Source organism: Lonchura striata, chromosome 1 (assembly GCF_050655825.1).
Source record: "Lonchura striata isolate lonStrDom1 chromosome 1, ASM5065582v1, whole genome shotgun sequence".
Lineage (NCBI taxonomy): Eukaryota > Metazoa > Chordata > Aves > Passeriformes > Estrildidae > Lonchura > Lonchura striata.
Window position 1 is genome coordinate 106,733,703 of NC_140703.1, and position 22,026 is coordinate 106,755,728.

Here is a 22,026-nt window from a genome sequence, read left to right on the forward strand (position 1 = left end):
TTCTTGCCATGACCTGTGGAACTGAAACAACAGTCAATGGCCATTCAGAAAGCAGAAATTGCATCTTTTTTTTCCTCACCCTTCTCAGATGTGTCATAAAAGGAAACAGCGCCAGTGACTTCATAAAATTTCAGAGGAAAGTTTGTTGTTGCCATTTACTTTCTCATGAAAATCTTCACATATATTGTTTGTAGATGACAGCAGAAAAGCTCAGGACAGAATGACTGATACATAGCTGCTATAAAAGCTCTGTCTGCATCAGCAAGAATTCTTCATGACACTTGGAGAAGTGGAATTTTTGCACATTTTTGTGGAAACTACCATAAAATAGTCTGATTTTAAAGAATTTGGGAATTTTTCATTATATATTTTACTCCTATTATTCAAGAGACAGTAGAGAGAGTGGCTGTACTGTAATGAAAAGAACATGGTATAATTGATATTGTTTTTCTACACTGATATTTTTATCACATATACTATTGATTCTTTATCTTTCTAAAATGGCTCCTTTGTTTGAGAAACATGTAGTGCTTGTCTTTACTATTCAAGTCTTGTGTCCCATTACATGATTTTCTGACTATTCTGTTTTGCTTACATATGACTTTGAAACCCAGACTGCCCTTTGCTCCTCTGATGTCTGGTTAGCATATATTATAAATATTTGAAAGATCTATGCCATTTGCATTTTAGTTTGATATTTTATATTCACATTTACTTAACTAAAGATCCTATTAATATTTAAAATCTCAAAGATTAATACAAGTGGAACAGTTTCATAATACCCACAGAATTATCTTGAATCTTTTCAGTGAAGGACTCAGACTTTTTTTATATTATTTGCCCATACTCAGAGATATTTTGTCAAAATTTACTGATCTACTGATTTAAGCCAATCTTTTCAGACAACATGCTTTTAAATAACAGTAAATGCAGGTTCAGGATTTGTTTGTATATTGGCCTAATAGGATAATTAAATTGCATAATAGCTGTATAATTATCACCATATATTTCAAAAACAAGAAATGCAAAGCGTCCAGGTTTAGATGAAGATTATTTGCTAAAGGATTTTAGAGAATGTTTATAGGAACTTGCAGAGCAATCACTATCTGGTTCTAAATGTTTTAGTTCCGTCACAACTTGCCCAAAATCAGCAGACACAAACCCAGACAGAAAATCTGAAGAGCTTGGAAAAAACCTCTTGATGAGCATGATTTCATGGAATCATATAATGGTTTGTGTTGGGAGGGACCTTAAAAGTCTCTTTGATCAAATTCCTCCTGTCACTGTCAAGGACAGCTTTCCCTAGATCAGGTTTCTCAAGGCTTTGTCCAGCCTGACTTTGAGCACTACCAGGATTCAAGGGGCCAGCTCATATTTCAGCCTCTCATCCACCAACTCTCCCAAGTCATTCTTCCAGGACTGTTCTCCATCTGTTCATCTCCCAGTGCATCCTCATCCATAAGAAACTGGTTTTCTGTTTAATTACTCTTCAGCATATCATATAGATTTCTGTCCATGCTGAAAAAAGTAAAAATGTGTGTACAAAAAAGATACTTCATACCTGGAAATAACATAGGAGAAGTTGAGTCATTTTTGATTAAAACTGAAGTTATATTACCTACATCCATAAGTTTTGGAAGACCACTTCCTTTTGGAAAAATTATTTAGCTTGTTCCAAAAAATAAGTAAATCCGCCAGGAGTTGCTAATTCATTTAAATATAGAGTGTTTCATGTTTTCTCAAGGCACATTTGGAGACCTCCAGTGATAGGCTCAGAGTCATAACTCAGTATTTTATACTGGAGTTAAAGTTTACTCCAGTAAACTTTAAAAAAGTTAAAGTGAGAATGAACTCACTTCTATATCTCTTGCCTAAAGTTATTTTTCAGTTATAAAAGAAGAAATCCTCCGACTGCATGTGGTTTGATTTTGCTTTCTTTCTATTTATGTTTTTAAATATCTCTAGTGCCAAAACAATTATAAGCAGAATGTTGAAGTTTGACCTTCGTTGAGAAGTACCTTTGCTCCTGTGAAAATTGATTTTGCTTTGTAAAAGGGTCTCTACGAACAGCAGCTGTGAAGAGTGTCCAGGTCTTTGTGTACAACTCTAATATTTTTTGTCTGACATTTGTAGTTAAACAAATGAATGACAATTATGACAAGAATCTTTCTGAGCTAAAAGAAGGATGTTTTCATGTAGCCTTCTCTATTTCAGCCTGTGGTTTCATTGACAGTTTTCTTCTTACAGTTCTAGAATCAGATAGTTCTTTCTGCTTCTTTATGGCACAAATATAAAATGAGGATGCCAGTTGCTCTCACCTTTAATCTACAGATTTCTAGCCATGCAAGAAAGGTAGAATTTTAGATCTGAAATGTACCACACAAATTTCCATACAGGTTTTGAGTTTCAAAGAGATTTTCAAAGACTGTTGTAAGGCTATTCATATATAAGTATCACTTACACAAGAGTTCAGTACAAATGTACAAAATAAAATTATTTTAGTCTCTAAATTACATAATTTTCTAAAAATTATTTTATTTATCTCCTAATTAATTCAATTCTCTATCTACTTCATGAGTAGCAACACAAATACCTCTGTGAACGAGTTAAAAATGCCTTCTGGCCTGTTCTTTCATATGTATGTAATTGTCATAATAACTAGCAAGTTAATGAGTGGCAAAGAGAATATAGAGCTATCTGGGTCTGAACTGATAGTACTATTTTCACTTGTAAATTTGATATTGAACACTGATATAGAGAATATGTTTATAGAAACAAATGCCATATATAAATATTAATGAAGAATAGTTCAGCATGAACAGCAGAAAAACAAAATTCACCCTGCCTGCTTTTCTCCCTGACTGACACTAAAAAATGAGAGCTGTAATATTGATATAGGCTGTTGGAAAGCCTAAGGTGTTGTTTATGTTACTTAAAACAGTGAAAAAAAAAAAAAAAGAAAAAGAGGCAAATACCTGAACGTTATATTTCAATGAGCTTCACTAAATAATTTTAGTGAATGAAGACTTTACCTGTTTGTTGAGGCTCTACTTATTCAAAGAGTTTTAGAATCATTGAGGTTGGAAAAAACTTTTAAGATAATGTAGTATGACTGTTAATCCAGCACTACCCTCTTCACTACTAAACCAAATCCACAAGTTTTGCATCCACACATTTTTTGAATACTTCCAGGAATGGTGAATCTACCACTTCTCTGGACAGCCTACTTCATGGACCATCCTTGCAGTGAAGGAGTGTTTCCTTAGATCCAATCTAAACCTTCCCTCTCACTGTTACCTGGGAGAAGGGACTGACCCCCACCTGGCCACACCCTCCTTTCAGGTAATTGTAGAGAGTGATAAGGTCTCTTCTCATCCTCCTTTTCTCTTGGTTAAACATTCCCAGCTCCATCAGCTGCTCCTCTTAGGGCTTCTGCTCTAGACACTTCTCCAGCTCCATTGTCCTCCTCTAGACTCACTCCTGCCCCTCAGTGCCTTTCTTGTAGTGAGGGACACAAAACTGAACAGGGGATTTGAGGTGTGGCCTCACCAGTGCCAACTACAAGAGATCGAGATTTGATTTTCAATTACAAAGATCAGTTTTGATTTTCTGAATATCTATTCAAATTTTCTAGAAACAAGTCAGCTCAAGATCCTAAGCCCTAAACCTGGTAGGTTTGATCATCAGTGGTTTGGATTAGATTGAAACAGATAACCATGCAAGACAAACATATAGCAAAAGCTTGCTAATTACAGTGTGTGTAAGCAGTACTTCAGGTTTTCATATTCTGATGCTCTTAACTTGCCTACATGTATTTTCCAAAAGCAGCTTCCTCAGATATGGATGTTTATTTAAACAGCTGATAATCTATTTTGCTCAACAAAAGAACAGACACAGCAGCCTCCAAAAGGAGTTGATTCATTTTTAATAACATGTCAAGAAAAAGCAAAATTCAGTAATAATGCCTGCATATGACTAATACTTGTCTAAGAGATTTTATTGCAGGATGTTATTCTAAAACACTCTGAATAGCACCACTGACACTCCTGCTCAGCATTGAGAGCTCAATCAGGTGGTGATGGAATAGCAATTCCTTTGATCTGATTAGCACTTAGAGATATATCTTCCCACTTATGTTTACAAGTAACTCCCTTCTTTTTCATTGATGGGGAAAAGCCATTAAAAAGTCAAACAGCTAGCTGAACAACATAGTGGAAAATATGCTGCTGGAATAGGCAATAGGATCACAAACTGGCTGACTTTGGATGTTCAGGCTGTAGCAGTTGTGTCTTATTGGACACATTTTTTAATAAAAAGCCTTGAATACCTGTGTCCAAATATGCACAGTTTAATATTATATAAACTACCCTGAGCTATTTACCCCATGTGTAGAGAAAGGTTCTTCATATGTTAATCAATGAACCCACCGAGAAAATATAAAAAATTATTAATTGACTTGCTATGTTAGATAACAAAGTTTTGAAGGTACATAGAACACAGATATTTCTTTTTAAAAAGTTTAGAGACTGGGATGAATTTAGGACAATCAGTTCTAAACAGAAGTGGAGATATTCCCAAAAGCAAAAATGTTCTCCCATATTCAAGGCATCATGTCCTATTATCTTCAAACTTGGAAATAATGTTCCCTGAGGAGAGAAACCATGTGCAATCATTAGAAAATAAAAATCACAATGCGAGTGAAAAAGAAAAAAATATTATTTGCTGAGTTTCTGCCACAACCTTTCATGGAATTAGGGTTTTTGGGGCTGCAAGTTTTTACAGGAACTTCTTTTAGACAAGGAAAGCCATTATTGAAAGTTAAAATTAGAGAATAAAATATCTAAAAGAGAAAAAATAAAATAATTGTAAACACTAAAACTGCTTCAATAGAATTTATTGTGGCTTATTTTTCTGATTTGTTGGAATCCAGAAAACTTTCAATTGGAATGCTCCCTTTGAGGCATCTCTCTGTGCAATACTAGAGCTGCTTGCTCAAGCAGCCCTGGCAGATTTGTCTTAGAACAAGGCAAATTCCTATTGCAAATTCCTTCTTTAATTGGTGCAAAGGGAAAGGACACTGGTGATGTCCTATGATTTCCTTGCCGTCCTTTTGGAAGGCTGGGTTGTATCACACAAGATTTACTTACCTCAAACAATAACTGCACAGTATCAGGAATACATAAGTCCATTGAATGGTGCAGACTTCATAAACAATACATAATCCTGTGGAGGGATTTCACAGCAAATGATTGTGATACGGCTAGGAAACCTAACTTTCTGTGATTTGCAATAAATTATTGCTGTTCACTAAATCTTGGAGTGTCTCCAAGAAAAATGGATTTTCACCATTCTGACATTTAAACATCACAATCCTGAAAGCTCTCTGAATTATTTTAGACATGCAGATTTACCTGACAATAGCAGATGCACCCTGAGCAGCTTTTTAACAGCAGCACAGACTTTGTGACTGTTTCAAAATGAATTTCAGAAAATCCATATGAATATCACTGTACTGATAATTTGTGTCCCATCATTGCTTTTTCAACCTTGTCATTATTTGAGATCTGTGTATCCCAGTAAAATATAGTGAAATATCTAGTCACACTATGTACTTTCCTTTTTGAGATTAATATACTTTCTACAGGATGAATGACTAAAATAATGACTAATCTGTCCTTTTACTCTATTATAATGCAATATTTTTCTCTCTTAATATGAATTTCTTTGTGATTATTCCATATTTTCATCAATGTAATGGATAGTTACAGTTTGTCCAAGACACATACTTTTTTTTTTTCACCAAATCCTTTTTAATATTTCTAGTCTTTAAAGCTATGCCAGCATTTTTTCTCCCTATTTCTCTCTTCCTCTCTCTCTCTATTTTATTAAAGCATCCGCATTTTTAATAAGTTTTCTACAGACTTAACTACCTCTTCCCCCAGGAAATAATTCCTGTTCTTATGCCCCAATGATTTATTTTAGTGTTTCCATGGAATAATCTTGTAGACATTTATTCATGGCCAGTGAAGTCAGTAATGTGTTTTTAACTGCTCCATCCACCCCCATATCAGTGCAGAATATTATTAACACCTGTATTTCTAGTTATGTACATATTTCTTCCACATCAGTTCCACTGCATTGCTCCCTTAGGATCAGACTAATAAAGGTAGTGTAGTGTTTACAAATTCTAAGAAGCTTTTCTCATATGAGCTTCCTAGTGATAAGCTAAATAATAAATGAGCATGACCTTTATGAATTTGACTTGGCTGCAATTCCTGAAGAACTCCTATGCTCTTTATTGTGTCCTGATTCTTCATGTCACTCCAATCTGAGCTCCAGCAGATAAAGCAAAGCCATAGGAACTACAAGAGCGGCACCAGATATTGCCTTTCTTACAAATGCCAGACCAGTGAAGGTGAATGAGGTTAATGCCTCCAATTACAGATTTGAATGAGGCCTTTTAAATAAGTTTGAGCCTGTGATTAACAACTTGCTGGAATTTTTTCCTTTGGAAGAAATTTTGATACAAATCAGAAGGGAGACTTGAAATTTATGTATTGAAATTTTTCACTCTAGAGAATTCATAAGAATCAGACTGCAAACCATTGGCTCAGTTGTGATCTTTGCTACAAGACCAGCTCACAGTCCCTTATTACCCACAAAGTTCACATATGTGGTGAATTAATACATGTAATCTAACCATACATAAAATTCTATGTATATCCTGGTAAAAACTATAAACTGTTTTTAACCAACATCTATGCATAAAGACAGTTTCTACTTATATAATTTCTGTCTACCATATATTTCATCTTGGCAGTCTTGTTAAATAACATTTAATAGTGCGTAGTTACATATTTACTGACAAGAATTGTTACATATACCTCCTTTTGACTATTTGTTTTCCAAACACATAAATATATACATATATAGTAGAAAACCAAAAAATATAATAATAATAATAATAATTTACCTATATGATATTTCTGACAGATAAGAACTTGGGTAGCTGTCATCCAGATACCATACATATAATACTATAATATTAGTAGAAGTCAGCATTTTGTGAAGACTGGTGCACCTCTCAGGGAAGTGACTGACAGACTGTAAGCTGGCTTTTTTTATGATTTAACATACTGTAACTTAGTAGACACATCATGTAACAAAATGTGAATACCTTTAACTTCCATCAATACTGGGTCATAGACCAAAAATGCCTTTGCCCCATCTATATTTTATTAAGCTAAAATCCATCTATCTACAACCGCCTGACAATTAAAAAAACCTCATAGAATTAGTCAATAGTCCTTAAAATAAAATGAGTCCTACATAAATTTTTCCTAGTTGTTTTTTTTTTTTTTTTTGCAGCTCATGCAGTGCTGTGTTTTGAACTTAATACAAGAATAATATCAATACCTCATTGATACTTGCAGCTGAGCAATGCTTATTCTTAATCAAGGACTTCTCAGTTTCCCATGATCTGCCGATGCAGGTGCAAAAGAAGGCAGGGCACAGTACAGCCAGGATAGGCTATTAAAATATGTTCTTCTTATTAAAAGTGAATTCTTATTGCAAGAAGTTCTGAAATGGGCACAGGGTCGAAAAGAAATGCTGTTACCTACCAGTGACTGGTTTGAGGCTTGTAATAGCATAGACACCTTTTAGTGTACTCAAATCAGGCCTTTGTTCAGTATAAATCAAGGTAAAAACACTTATGACAGTGGTTATATATGGATTTATAGATACTGAAAATCCATGCTTTTTGTAATCAGAAAAGGCAATACATGAAAAAAGATCTTCTGAACAGTACAAGCAATAGAACATCATGAAATAATTGTGGTAATTGCCTCAATAGCTTATTTGTGCTCCCTTTTTTAAGATGTCATCTCATTCAGTCCCATTCTATTTTATTCCATCCTTTCTGTCCCATTCTGTTCTCTTCTGGGTTTTTCAGACTGAAAATACATAAAATACCACATACCTGGAATACTGTTAAGTCCTGATCTGGATCAGTATTTTTTTTCTGGGGACTACTTATTTCACAGTGTAAACTTCACTGATGGGTTTTCAGTCCCTTTCTTGCTGTGAAGGAACACAAATCATAGAAACTAAAACCATCCTTGAGACTCCAGAAGTCTCAGTTTAAAGCTAGTATTTTTACTGAAAATCAAATCTTGGAAAAAACTTATCATGAAAACAAATATACTTACTTGTTCTTCTTTTATGGCAAAAGCATCTGTAATGCAGCTAAAACAGCAAAAGAAGGCTTTTGTCAAAACTCAGCATCACTTTTTTAAAGCAGTTAATATGCATACATCATATTAAATCCTTTTATCAAAATGCACATCATACTACATTCTACTACCCCAAATGCAGCAAAAAGTCTCTCTTGCAACAAGTTTAACAAGTGCTTGAATAAAGCAGAAAACTCTTTTCATTCTAATGCATGTTGGCAGAGAGGCAATGGTCTGACAATAAAGAATTCTTTTGTATGCCAGAAATGTTCAGAAAGAAAATATGACATTTAGCTACAGAATAATAACCATGAAAATAAAAACTACATTCACTATTGCATTGCTACTAGAAACTGATTTTCAAAATTATTATAATATAAAAATAAAACTAAAACAATAGCCAGCAATTTTATGCAGTATGTCAGCATTCATCAAATATTTCAAAACAGTGAAATATTTAAAGTTTAATATTTAAAGTTCCCATAGACTTTTTTTGGAAAATAATAGCAAATTATCCAATAACAGAAAATTGTTAAATAGTGAAAGAGATTGCAAATCCTAAGAAAAGTTGAAGAATAATTATAGATCCAACAAATATTAATTGTCGGGGGTTTTCCTTTAATCAATTTACAATTCTAGGGCACTGAGTAAATATTTTTGGCCTTTAAAGTACCAACAGATTTTGACAGAATTACATAATTTTAAGATGCTTTCTATGGAAAATACGTGCCTAAATAACTGCTAACTTTGGGTGTCTCCATTTTTCCTCATTTCTTTTTCTAAATCCATCTTAAACCAGCTAAAATTAGAAATATGAGTTCTGTCATCATCATGTCCCAACTCCTTCCTTCTGCTATGTTACAGAGAAATCCACATAAGGCAGGGATAACTAAGGTTTCAGCAGCACATGTGAAAACTTGGAGTGTTTTCTCAGACAGAATGTTCACACCTAATTTCTGTTTTTCCTTCCACCCAGTTTACAAGCTAATTCCAATTACAGCACTGGAGAAGAGATTGCAACACCTGACTGGTCAATTCAAAAGGTACTGACAGGCCAACAGAGACATGTAAGTGATGTTTCTTTTTACAAAAGTGTCCTGCAGCATGTACATAATAAAATGACAGTAAGATTGTAAATGATCCATAGAATAGCAGAAACATTTTTCAGAATGGCATTTTATCTTTAGCATGTTTCTCTCCATGACAGCTCAGTAATCTCTTGTTATTTGTGTTGATGAATCTTGGGCAAATGCCCCCATTGTATTTAACAGATTGGTTCCCCAATAAGCAACCTGAGGTCACAGGTCTGTTTTCATATCCTACAAATCTGCTCTTGAATTTGTGCTTAATTATCATTTTCATGGCCAAAATCACAGGACAAATAACAGAGATTTGATTGAAGCAAATAGATTAATAAAAACAGCATTATCTCAACAGCATTTTTACAAACTGTCTGCCTATGAATAATTAACATTTTGAAATCAAGTCTAACCAAAACCAAAACAAATCAGTACAAGCTAGATTACAGTTCAAGACCATTTGGAGTGTAATCTTTGGGGATTCAGGTCTGTTCCAGAGCACTTTAAACTCTGTTACCTTCGTTCTTTCCTGCTGAGGATGAATCCGATCTCTGACACCAACAGCTGCTCAAAACATTCCAAGCTCATTATTTGCCAGTTTAATCTGTAACATCAATGCACCACTGGACCCTCTACAGCCCCACATGCCATGATCCTTTCTTTGTCCCAACCCAAGTCTCTCTAAATGATGCCTTCATCTTCTTCATGTAATTTTACCACAGGGCTCAGTGGGTACAGAGGTCCTCACACTGGCCTTCACAGCACAGACAAACGCTGCCTCAAGGATTAAGGCATTTTTCACAGCAGACTGTTAAGCATTGTCATTCTTTAACCTTCAATCTCTTTTCATGCTTACTCTTCAGTTTTTAGAGCAGTAGGTCATAAAAAAGCTTGAAGCTGAAATACTGCCTTAAGCTGTTTAATTGTGATTTTAATGGGTCATTGTGTTTTTAAATTCGCCATGTACATAAACTAAAAAAAGAAGAAAAAAATCTATTAAAAAAAAGTTTACTTTTTCATAAGGTTGGAAGATCTAGTTAGAGAATGGTATGAAGGATGTGGCTGATGAAGTGACAGACAAAAATGCATCAATTGGCATAAAGGGTGCCTTTATTCTGGAGAGCAGAAGTGGTATATGTGGGGAATGCTTTATAGGGGAAGAAGAGTGGTTGCTGTCCTAAGAAGAGAATTTTTACATAGTCCTATCAAGAAGCCAGGTTGCTTATAGACTACTAAATTGTTGTTATTAATCTTGAAAAAAATATTCTCTAAAGCAAGGAAGGGTATCCCTTGATGCTATTACAAAACTGTTTCTTTCCTTCTATTTCAAAGAAAGCCGTATGAGTCACTTGCATGAAACCACATTTTTCCAGCTTATTAAGGCTTCACATAAAGAAACTACTGCAGAACAACTAACCAATAATAGTTAGTCTGAACTGAGTTACAAGATGAAAAATATATTTATTTGCCTTTAAGTAATGAGTTCTTCTTCAAGGATTTACATATTCATCCCAACAAACTATTTTTTTCATTTGCACATTTCTCGAAAAGAATCTATCAAACCAAAATATTTAAATTTCTTCTTCAGCTTTTAATGATTTAATACATTTAAATACATTTATTTAAATGTATTTCTGTGTATATAAATAGTTTTAATATTGTCCTCCATTCCTATTAATACTTCTGCAATGACAGTACAGCAAGGAAATTATAGGAAAGGAAAAGGGAGGGGTTTGGGTTTTTTCCAGATCAACTTAACACCTAATCCAAGGAGCAGGAGTTTAGCATGCAGCCTCGATTTCTGTAGAGCCTCACTGATTTCCACATTTTTCTGTGAATACAGAAAATATTTCATTATTCTAGTTTAAACAATCTTTTTCCCAGGAAGAAGAAAGTTTCCTGTTGAAAATAAACAAAATAATTAACTTTTTAAAATTATAATAAGGTGACTGTTACCAAAAATAAATAATATTCACCATAGTTAATTTTTTCTCTTACTGTAATATAATTTGACATGGATTGCAGCAAAAAATGTTATGTTATACTATAGGGTGTTATTCCAGGTTACGGATGGGGACAACTCCAAAGGAGAGTCAAAATTATATACTAGAATAAAAATTTGCCTTTTTGGCATTCACAGCTGGATGGATCTTGAGAAGCTTTCACAGCTGACTGAATTCAAGGGCATCCTAACATATGCAGACGCACAATTTTTTTTTTTTAAAGGGAGAGGCTTAGTAACTAATCAATCTCCCTCTGCTGGACACACTATGTAACCCTGTTTGGACACTGCATAATGACCATGGTGTTCTTTTGCCTTTATTGAATGAAATAAACTGCAATTTTCAAGAGCTGTCACCTCTCTCTCTCCCTCCCTCTTTCCCTCCCTCTCTTTCCAGCTTTTCCTTTTGTTCTCATTGAAACAAGCATAATAACAATGTTGGTCCCTCCAAACACTCTCCATGTTCTGTTGAACTTCTCTTGTAAATGCTAAACCCTTTTGTCTTTCCCTGTGGGGATTACCTTGCCTCCAAATTTCTTTATGCAGTGGTCAATTTATATTGCAGAAAAATCTTACCAATGTGCTCTCCCAGTTTACATATCAAATGTAAAAAAACAATTTCCTTTCTTCTATTTAAATTGTTTGAAGAATCTATTTTGAGGTATAAATCCAAGTAAGTGAGACATTTTCTCCAAAACAAAGAAGGAAGAAAATGTCAACAATTTCTTTATGTCAATTCTTCCAGTCCTAGATTCTGTGCATATATTGGTGTCCCAAAATTTTAGAATAAACACAAATTTTTCCATGCAAAATACATCAAGTCTGTCCCAGAAGGACAACACAAAATATATTGACATGCTTTCCTTTTTATACACCATCTACTCAGGAGAGACAGGGAAAAAAAATCCACTTCTTGTGAAGAGGATTTACAAAGTAATGCATAGAGATCCCTGGAAATTTTCAAGGCCAGATTGGATGGGATTTTGAGCAAACTGACCTAGTGGAAGATGTTTCTGCCCATGGCAGAGGGGTTTGAACTAGAAGATCTTTAAGATCTCATTTAACCCAAATCATCCTATGGTTCTATGATCAGTGGTTAAGGAACTTAAAGGAACTGACTTGTACAAAACTGTATATAAGAGGTGTCCTCATAAATTTTAAATTCTGAAAGACACACAAGTGTTTCACAAATAAGAAAGAGCAATATAAATACTTCAGTGTATTTCAAAACAGCAGTTGATTCTGTAAGAACTTGTACTTCAATAATTCTAACCTAAAACAAAAGTTAAATTTTGTATCATAAGCAGTATATTAGGAAGTTACGGTACAGAAGACAACATCAAACAGTGAAATCTGAGGGATGTGTATGGAATTATCATAGTACTGTCAGTATGTCAGAATCTGTCTTCTAGTGTCTCTTCCACTTGTGTCAGGTTTAATAAAGATTAAATAGGTCTCAATTTTATGACCTCCTGACCACAATTTTTTAATGAATTCTTTTATAATGTTTTTGGGGTTTTGTTTGGTTGATTGGTTTGTTGGATTCTTTTGCCAATCCTACAAGATTGTTTCTGTCTTTCAGTTTCTTCTTCCAAACTTCCTACTTTCCACAACAAAGTCTCAGCTTGTCAGCTCTGATCAGACTTGTTTTCAATACACTTCCTTTTGTTCTCCAGCACTCAGGCTTGTCCTTCTAAATGTTCACCAGTTTGATCTTGTGTCTTTTTCTTGTCTAATTCTTGGCCTAGAATGTTCAATTCCATTTAAACTGTTACCTTTCTGGCCAGTCCAATTGTTCATTATAGGTCAAAACTATAAACTGGTGGATGGAAAATTGTACTGGTGCTTTAATACTAGCAGCCATAAGTCCATTTAGAAGACCTTGATGATTAAAAATTAGGCTAAGTGAGAAAATGCAAGTCTCTGAAGTGGATATGATGATTTTAGGATTTGACTCAGAAAACTGAACAGAAAACATAATAGAAATATTTCCTCAATTTTGTATTTAAAAAAAAATCATTATCTCTATATAATGGGAAATCCAGCCTCCAAACTGGACTAATAGTTCATTCATCAATGTTTCTGTGACACCTGCAAGAAATTAGCCAAGCAATAATGGCTTGGTGCAGAAACTGCAAGAAAATGTCTGATAGCTATATATCAACAAAACATAAAAGGTAAACTTATTTTTGAATTAATATTTTTCTTGCTAAATGCACTTTTGTTGATATGTAGAATCCAGTTCCAAGATTTCAGTGCAGTTTTATTTTAGTAAATTTTATTAATAATGTTAGCAGTGTTTTTGCCTAAATGATTGCATTCTAAAAGCCATTGGGAAAATGTTTGTTCATACTCATTCAAAATTATGACATTGTTTAATTTTCTGCAACAAAGAACAGAAAAAAAGTCTTATTTTTGCTCCAGTAATAATCAGAAAATAAATTCAATGGGGAACTTGTCTACCGATGCTGCAAGCATACTACAAACTCCTCATCCATGAGAAAGAAAGGCAATAAAAATGCCTTTCATGAGGGGTCAACACCTTTAACACAAAACAGATAAACATATTCAGTTTCTGTCTATCACAGAGCATTTTCTGATGGAACTTTAAAACACTTGCATGTAACACCCTCATGTCCTTAAAACTGGTAAATGTTTGGCAACATGCTATTAGCCCTGTGCATACCAAAAATAAACCTTTTTCTTCTCTTCCTGCTTTTATGCTCACATATTTCAGACAACCAAAGCATATGTAAAAATGTTGCAAAGGGTTAGAGTAGCACAGGATACTATTGTTAGCATTCTACCTTGTATATATTCTTTTCCTCATTTTGTATCCTAAATACAGCAAGAAATGGGTATGCATTCTGAAAGAACAAAAAATTTACAAAGTTAAAACCAAGTAATTGCTCTTTGGTGACATATTCATGTATAAGGACCCAAAACTTCACACTGAAATTGTGCATATACATCTATTTTTTTGTTTTTCCTCTCCATATTTTAGTCTGTATCAGCACTGCTCAGCAATAACTAAAACTGTGTTCCCAATGCTGTTTTTGTCACAAACCCAAACCATAGCCCTATTCAAACTACTACAAAGAAAATTAACTCTATTATAGTCCACATCAAACAACAGGTTTTCGTTAAGTTGTAATGATGTTCAGTAATGTTGCTTTGCTGTGCCTTAGACCACAGGGAGTCACTGCAGTACAAAAACTCATTGAAGCACCTCTACAGACCAGTGGATCATGGGACACTTTAATGCAGAGCACAGTGTACATGTGTGGTGTCTTTCTGTGCTTTCTGAGATCAACTCTCTAAAAATCTCCGTTCAGATAGGACAATCTGCTGCCAGGCTGTTTATATTCCCACTTTGGAAAGTAGGCCTGAGATTGATTTATATTTGTCAGACATTGACAGGAAATGCTCAAGCAACCAATTGACAATATTTTCTACCCCTTGAAACATCTTAAGATATTGTTTGATTATGCACAAATAATTATTTGTCAAAGTTACAGCTAGTAAATTTGCCTTCTTAGTATGAGTGTTAGCAGTAAAGCACTACTTCAATGTTTACATTTAATTTTAATTTTTATTTCTATTCCTCTAATTATTGTGAGCTGGTAACACAAGAGAAAAAAATATTAGTTGTAAAATCAATGCTGTAGAAAATGGATTTTAAAGGACAATCTAAATGCAGTTTTAGATGCAGTTAACATTTGAATGCTGAATTTTCATTGCTAAGTGTGATAAAAGTGTGTTAGCTCATACTATCCTATATATAATTAGACTAGCAGTGTATTGAGAAATTGTACAAACAGAGTCTTCTCATCCATCTTTTTAAGCTATTGCACTTTAAGTGTAATCTGTCACTTGGTAAGTTTTTCAGTTCTGTAGAATATCCTGATAATCTTGCTATTCTATTCCATATACCTTTGTCATAAATGGCTATGTGTACCTGTGCATATGACAGACCAGAACATCTTCATTTTTATATAATCCCAGATTCTTTATGGTGTGGAACTGCTTTACAGATCTCCTCATAGTTTGTAGTTTCCATATTCTCTGTATGTAGTCAGTTGGTTCCTTATTCATCTGCTACATATTTCACATAAAAGGCTGCTAAGAAATTGCTAGAGGGAACACAGCCTTCTCAATTTGCTTTCAGATATGTTTGCAACAAAATCATTGTGAACAATGATCAAGTCTAATATTGACTCCTATCAATATCAAGCAAGGAACCACTATTAGAGGGAATTGTGTGTGTGTTTATTAGGGAGCAAGTATTCTAAGATTTTAACAAATCTATATTAAAAAAAAAAAGTAGGAATTTTCTAATTGTAAGCTAAGATCACATGTACATTAATTACGGAAAATCATATATTTCATGTTTTGAAAAAGGACATTCCCAGGTAGCACTACCACCTCTTGACTGAGTTCCCCACTGGTTTGCTGAAGCTTGAAATTTTCTTATTAGCCAATGAGGTGATTTCTGTGCAACATCTTAAACTTTCCAGATGTGACAAGAGTGAGCTGGGAATAGGGATATATGGTAGTACTGGACTTGGACACATTTTTGTTGGGTCTTTTCTTTGTTGGTTTTGTTGTTTGTTTTGCTGTTTTGAGATTTTTTTTATTTGCTTACTAATAAAAAGAGGAAAGTACACCATTAATATCACACATAAATGTTGATAATTGATCTGAGACAGGTTAAACTAATACATTAGCAATAAAAATACCCACATTTAGGACATTTTTCTAAAGTCAGATAGATGACCAAAATAGAAATTGGATACTGTGCAGAAAATGTTAATCAATAGGAAGTTAGCCAGAGCAGAACTATGATCATACAAAGTCAAAATCAGTAATATAAAAAATAAGAATAATATACTTATAAAAATAATATCTTCTTGTGATAAAACATATCTTTTAAAATTGAATCCTACATTTTTTAAACATGGTAGGTGGGAAATTGTCAAAAACAATAGAGGAGTTTGATGGTGTGGTGGGCTGATGTTGGCTGGATATCAGGTGTCCACCAAACTATTCTATTATTCAGCAAAAAAATGTAGAGGGGATAAAATAAGAAAAAAACCCTCATAGGTGAAGGTACAGACAGTTTTAAAAGCAAAAGAAAAGGTCATGCATGAAAGGAAAGAAAAATCCTGTACCTCTCATAAGCAGGCAATGCCCAGCCAGATCCTGGGAAGCAGGACGTCAGCTGTGTAGTGGTTACTAGAGAAGGCAAATATCATTACAGCAAATTTGCACCCCTCTCCTCCTCTTTTCTCAGCATTTATGTCTGAGCAGACATCACATGGTATGGAATAACTCTTTCGTCAGATTGGACCAGTTTCCCTGGCTGTGTCCTCTCCCAGGATCTTTCCCACTCTCAGGTTACTGATGAGAGGGAATGTTGGGGAATCATTCTTGGTGCTCTGTGAGCCCTTCTCAGCAGTAGCCTAAGCTCTGGTGTGTTATCAATGCCTTTCTAGCCACCAATGCAAGGCACAGCACTCTGAGGGCTGCTGTGGGGAAAATTAAGTCCATCTCAGACAGACTCAGTACAGATGCATCTTCGTTTTAACAGTTATTTTTGTATACATAATGAAGACATTTTCTGTTAAGAGAAGTAAAGCAAAATTCTGAGATGTGATCCCCTCCCAGTTTACAGCTCTGAAACATCTTAGCATAAAAATGCCTCATAACAATGTTTCAGAATTAAGTAGAGAATTTTTAGAGGAGTAGTTGAAAGAAATTTGCTGTGAATGCTTCTTCCTTGGGAGGTGTTCCTTCTCCACCCTGTAGAGACGGAAAGAAAATAAAAAAAAATCTTTAAGTGAAATCCAAACATGATAATGATTACTTATTAGCTGCTGTTTACTCACTCTGCAGATAGATGCTTCTATATCCAAAGTCATTCAGCCCTCATGAGATAATAACAATTAACATTCTTGCAGCAGATTAAACATTTAATTTTATTTTAAAGCTGAAATGGTCAAATGGAAAACGTGAGATGAACACAAGTACTAAGGACTACTTTCTATAATTCTAACTTGAACCTACCCTTTACCAGTTTTTGTTACTGTGAGATTTGTGGAGAAAAAAGCATGACTGTTTACTTTCTGACTTAATTGTAATTTAATAATTCCCTAGATTAAATGCCTTTTTCTATCAATATTTTATTTCAAACTGAAGATCAAAATATGTATAATTTTTATGTTAGAAAAACAGTGAAAGCACTTAAATAAGGTTTTCATCTCTGTAAGTTAAGATACTTTCAAAAATACTAATCTTATTTTATCTTTATCAAATAAACAAATATGTGATATTTAATGTATATTTTACTCTTTCTTTTTATGATACACAAATGAACCAGAAATAGAGTACAGTTTATTAGGTCTGTTATTTGCTTTTTCTTCTTTTTCTCATCATTATTTCCTTTATAATGCTGAGAATAATTTGTGATAATGACATGAATTTCTTGTTTGAGTTGTTCTCCTTTTATCTAACCATTTATGCATTTCTGTTTTATAAGTGGATAATGAGAAAAAACAAGTAAAGATTTGCAAAGATGTGCAAATACATGAAATGCTGTACTGTCAGCCTGCTGAGATACAAAAGGAATGTTTTCAAAATTGTAGCTGAAAACATTCAATTTATCATTTTCTATCTGCACAAAAAAATTGCATATTTTCTTAAGAAAAGATTTTTTTTTAAAAAAATTTTGGGGATGAGCACAAAGCTGGTATAGAGTGGAATCCTTTAGGTACTCTGCATACTCAGTTGTTAAAAAAATTTGGGTGACTGAAAGAGGTTCAGGATTTGAGTGATCAGGCGTGAAGTATGTGTGTTTATTTTTTGTTCTAGTTTTCCTTCCTCCACTGTGTTAAGCAAGACTTATTTACAATTTGTCCATGAGGCATATTAAATAATTTTCAAATAATGAAAGAAATAAATAAAAATACCATATTTCTTTTCCAAAGTGTCCCATCATTGCCATCTTTGAGATTCGCAGGTGCTCCTCAGGTCATAGAATTATATATAAAGCTCTGTGGGAAAAATCAGAATAATACAAAAAATATTTTGTACTTGTCTTTAGTAATGATAAAGTTAATTTTTTTATGGTAGCTGCTCTCGTGCTGTGTTTTGTGAAATCTGGGTGAACATCATTAAGACTCTTACATTAGACTTTCAGAGAGCAGACTTTGGCCTATTTAGGAGACTTAGAGATTTCCTTGGGAAGCAGACCTGAAAAACAAAAGAGTCCAGGAAAGGTGGGCGTGCTTCAAAACAGAGATCTTGAGGGCATGGGAACAGACTGTCCCTGTGTGCCAAAAGATGAGCTGATGAGGCAAACGTCCAGCCTGGATGGACAATGAGGTTTAGAAGGAACTTGGGAATAAAAAGGGAATCTATCATCTTTGTAAGGAGGGTCAGGTCTCTCAGGAAGTATTTAAGGGGGTTGCTAGGGCATGTAGGAAAAAAATTAGAAGCCAAAACTCAGTTCAAACTTAATTTGGCAACTTTCATACAGGATAGTAAAAAATATTTTTACTAATATATTAATGGCAAAAGGAAGGGTAAGACCAACCTTTGTTCTCTACTGGATGTGGGAGAGAACCATGTATCTGCAGATGAGGAGAAGGCTGAAGTGCTTAACACCTTCTTTGCCTCAGTCTTTAGTGGGAAGACAGCTTGTCCTCAGGACAACTGTCCTGGCTTGGCAGATGGTGTCAGGCAGCAGAATGGTTCCACTGTTATCCAGGAGGAAGCAGTCAGAGAACTGCTGAGCTGCTTGGATGTTTATAAGTCTGTGGGACCAGATGGGATATCATAGCAAGGTTCCCCAATCAGGTAATAAGCTACATAGACTTCATGTATTTACAGAAGGCTGATTGTTTATTTTCAATAGGAACCCATATCCTAGTTCACTACAGGTAGACCTAATTAGTCCTCTAATTAAAACAACATCACCATTGGCTTTGCTAAACAAATCTCCATAATGCATTCCACATGTTCACAATACCAGGTAAAGTAAGCTAATTTAAGCTAATTGTTTCTCATCTTTTTCTCTGATCTTCTCACAGACTTTTCCTGGAACAATGCCTGGGAAAATTGTCTGTTTCTCTCTGTGGCCAGAGAGCTGCTGCCACAATGGGATCCATCCCAGGATGATGAGGGGGCTGGCAGATGAGCTTGGGAAGCCACTCTCCATCATTTACCAGCAGTCCTGGCTCACTGGTGAGGTTCCAGATGACTGGAAGCTGGCCAATGTGACACCAGTTCACAAAAAAGGTAGCAAGGAGGATCCTGGTAATGAGAGGACACAGTCTCAAGCTGCATCAAGGGAAATATAGGTTGGATATTGGGAAAAAGTTTTTTACAGAACAAGTGCTAAAGTACTGGAATGGTCTGCCTAGGGAGGTGGATATGGATATGTTTAAAAAAAGACTGGATGTGGCACTCTCTTCCATGGTCTAGTTGATGTGTTAGGGCTAGGTTGGACTTGATGATCTTGAAGGTCTCTTCCAACCTAGTCATTCTGTGATTCTGTGTTTATAATTTCATAACATGAATGTTTTAGGTTCTGCTCATATAGAGTCAAAGCCTTTTTCACTTTTCACACCACCAACAAGTGATATGGCAGCACCCAAGAAGTTGTGAGGGCACAGAGCCATAACAGCTGACCGCAGCTGCCCAGCAGAACATCCGAGACCATACGGCATCATGCTCAACAATAAAAACTGGGTGAAGGAGAAGAAAGAGGGAGACACATCTGGAATGATGGTGTTTGTCTTGCCAAGTCACTGGATGGAGCCCAGCTTTCCTGGAGATTGTTGAACTGCCTGCCTTTGGGAAGTGGTGAATGAATTGCTGATTTTATTTTGCTTGTGTGGACAGCTTTTGCTTTACTTATTAATCTGTCTTTAATGCCACTGATTAATTTTCTCACTTTAAATTTTCTTTCCTCATCCCACTGAAAAGCAAGCATTGAGCAATTCCTCTGTGGGGCTGAGCTGCCCACTTGGGGTTAAACTACAAAATAAGATAGGTAAAAATGGCCATTTCACAGGGTACTCCAGAAGAAAATTAAATATATTTTTAAAATTTTAGGCAAAACTTGGATATTCCTTTTGGGCATATATATATATATATATATATATATATTTAATTTAGCTCTGGTGGAAAGTTCAGTTATCATAAAATGTATTATCTTTTTTTTTAATTCTCTGTTCTTTTTCCTAAAGGAGGAGATAAATCTATCAAATTGTTCCTTTATGCCTGATCTCCTTTGACTTTTTCCAGATATTTCCTGACATTGATCCTCATGATTAATATCCTTGTCAGGAACATTGCTGCTGTTTTTCCTTGTGTTGCCATCCCTTTCAGCTTTGGCTGTTTATTCTCAAAACACTTCCACTGATGTGGGGCTCTGAGGAGGCTCTCCTATCTAATGTCCAGAAGTTGCTGAGGTGCAAGTGACCTTATCAGTGAGTCAGACTTCACTTGGGAAGTGTTAGGCACCACGCTGATTTTTAAAACAGATGTTCAATCACACAGGCACATTAACTGAGATGGAAGATGAAATTGATAATAGGTGGCTGTCTACCCCTGTGGCATTTCCACTGTGAGAAGGTGTTCTGCTTATAACAATATATTGTCTGTATCAGAACACAATGGAATCAAGAGCACTGAGACACACTCATGGTAAAGATTTACAGTTGTTTAAACCAGAGCTTGTCTTTGTAGCACACTATTGAATGTGTATGTACATAAACACGCAGATGACAGAGGCAGAAGGAAATAGAAGGAGACAAATAGATTAATGGAAGAAAATATAACAGGCTACAAAGAAAGTAAAAGCTGAGGTGTTTTGCTACATGTATCTCACTTGGTTTTGCTTTCATATGTGACGGGAGGAAGGTTAAGAGTCAAAGAACTTCAGAGCAGAGGATGGTTGGGGATGGACAGCTCTAGAGTTTTGTGTGATTACTGTCTGTAGGAGCAACAGATATCTCTCTTGTTTCACTTTTGGCACTGAGGGCAGATGGGAATATTGGTGACTCAGGACTGTACACCTTTATGTAGGTTCTTGCCCTCCTCAACTGCAGACAGACTCAGCTGGCTGTGCCTGGTCTACTGTCCATGAGATGCTGAAGGAGACAGTGACCATGGACATGGCTAACAGTTTTTTCTCCTAATTTATTAGTATATTAGAATATTAGTATATTAGTATATTAGAATCTGTAGGAAGATTCCAAGGGCAAAGGCACTATGGAGAATTAATTAATCAGTTATGTCTATGGTATATGTGCTTATCTGTAAACTATGAGGATCACATAAAATCCACAGAGATAATGGCATTCATGTATTTATCTCACACACACTTTGCTCTTACTCACTTTCAGAACTGTACTAGTCACTTCAATTTATTTCTCAGAAATTTTAATTTCTTTATGTCCAATTTACAATATCCCCTCAGAGATCATTCACAGTAACGTTTATACTTGTGTGAAATTCCATGAAGGAGATTAATTGGAGGGGACTCATTCCAATATATTCTTCTGGGAAGAGTCAGACAGATATTTTATTGTAACATCAGTGCCAATTCAGAGTATTCTGCTTTTCCCAAAATATGTTTCAGCTGAATATGTAGCTATTTATTAGTTCCTCCATGCAATGTATCAGTTATTTGTACCATTGGTAC

At 35.0% G+C, this 22,026-nt stretch overlaps 1 long non-coding RNA gene across 1 annotated transcript; it reads right to left on the minus strand.

Annotated features, from left to right (window-relative positions):
• Positions 1-1,827: 1,827 nt before the first annotated feature.
• LOC146768810 (uncharacterized) lies at positions 1,828-21,525 on the minus strand. Its single transcript, XR_014956802.1, has 3 exons — positions 18,910-21,525; positions 18,284-18,367; positions 1,828-17,117 (listed from the first exon to the last, which is right to left on the minus strand). It is a non-coding gene; the product is annotated as an uncharacterized LOC146768810 (long non-coding RNA).
• Positions 21,526-22,026: the final 501 nt, after the last annotated feature.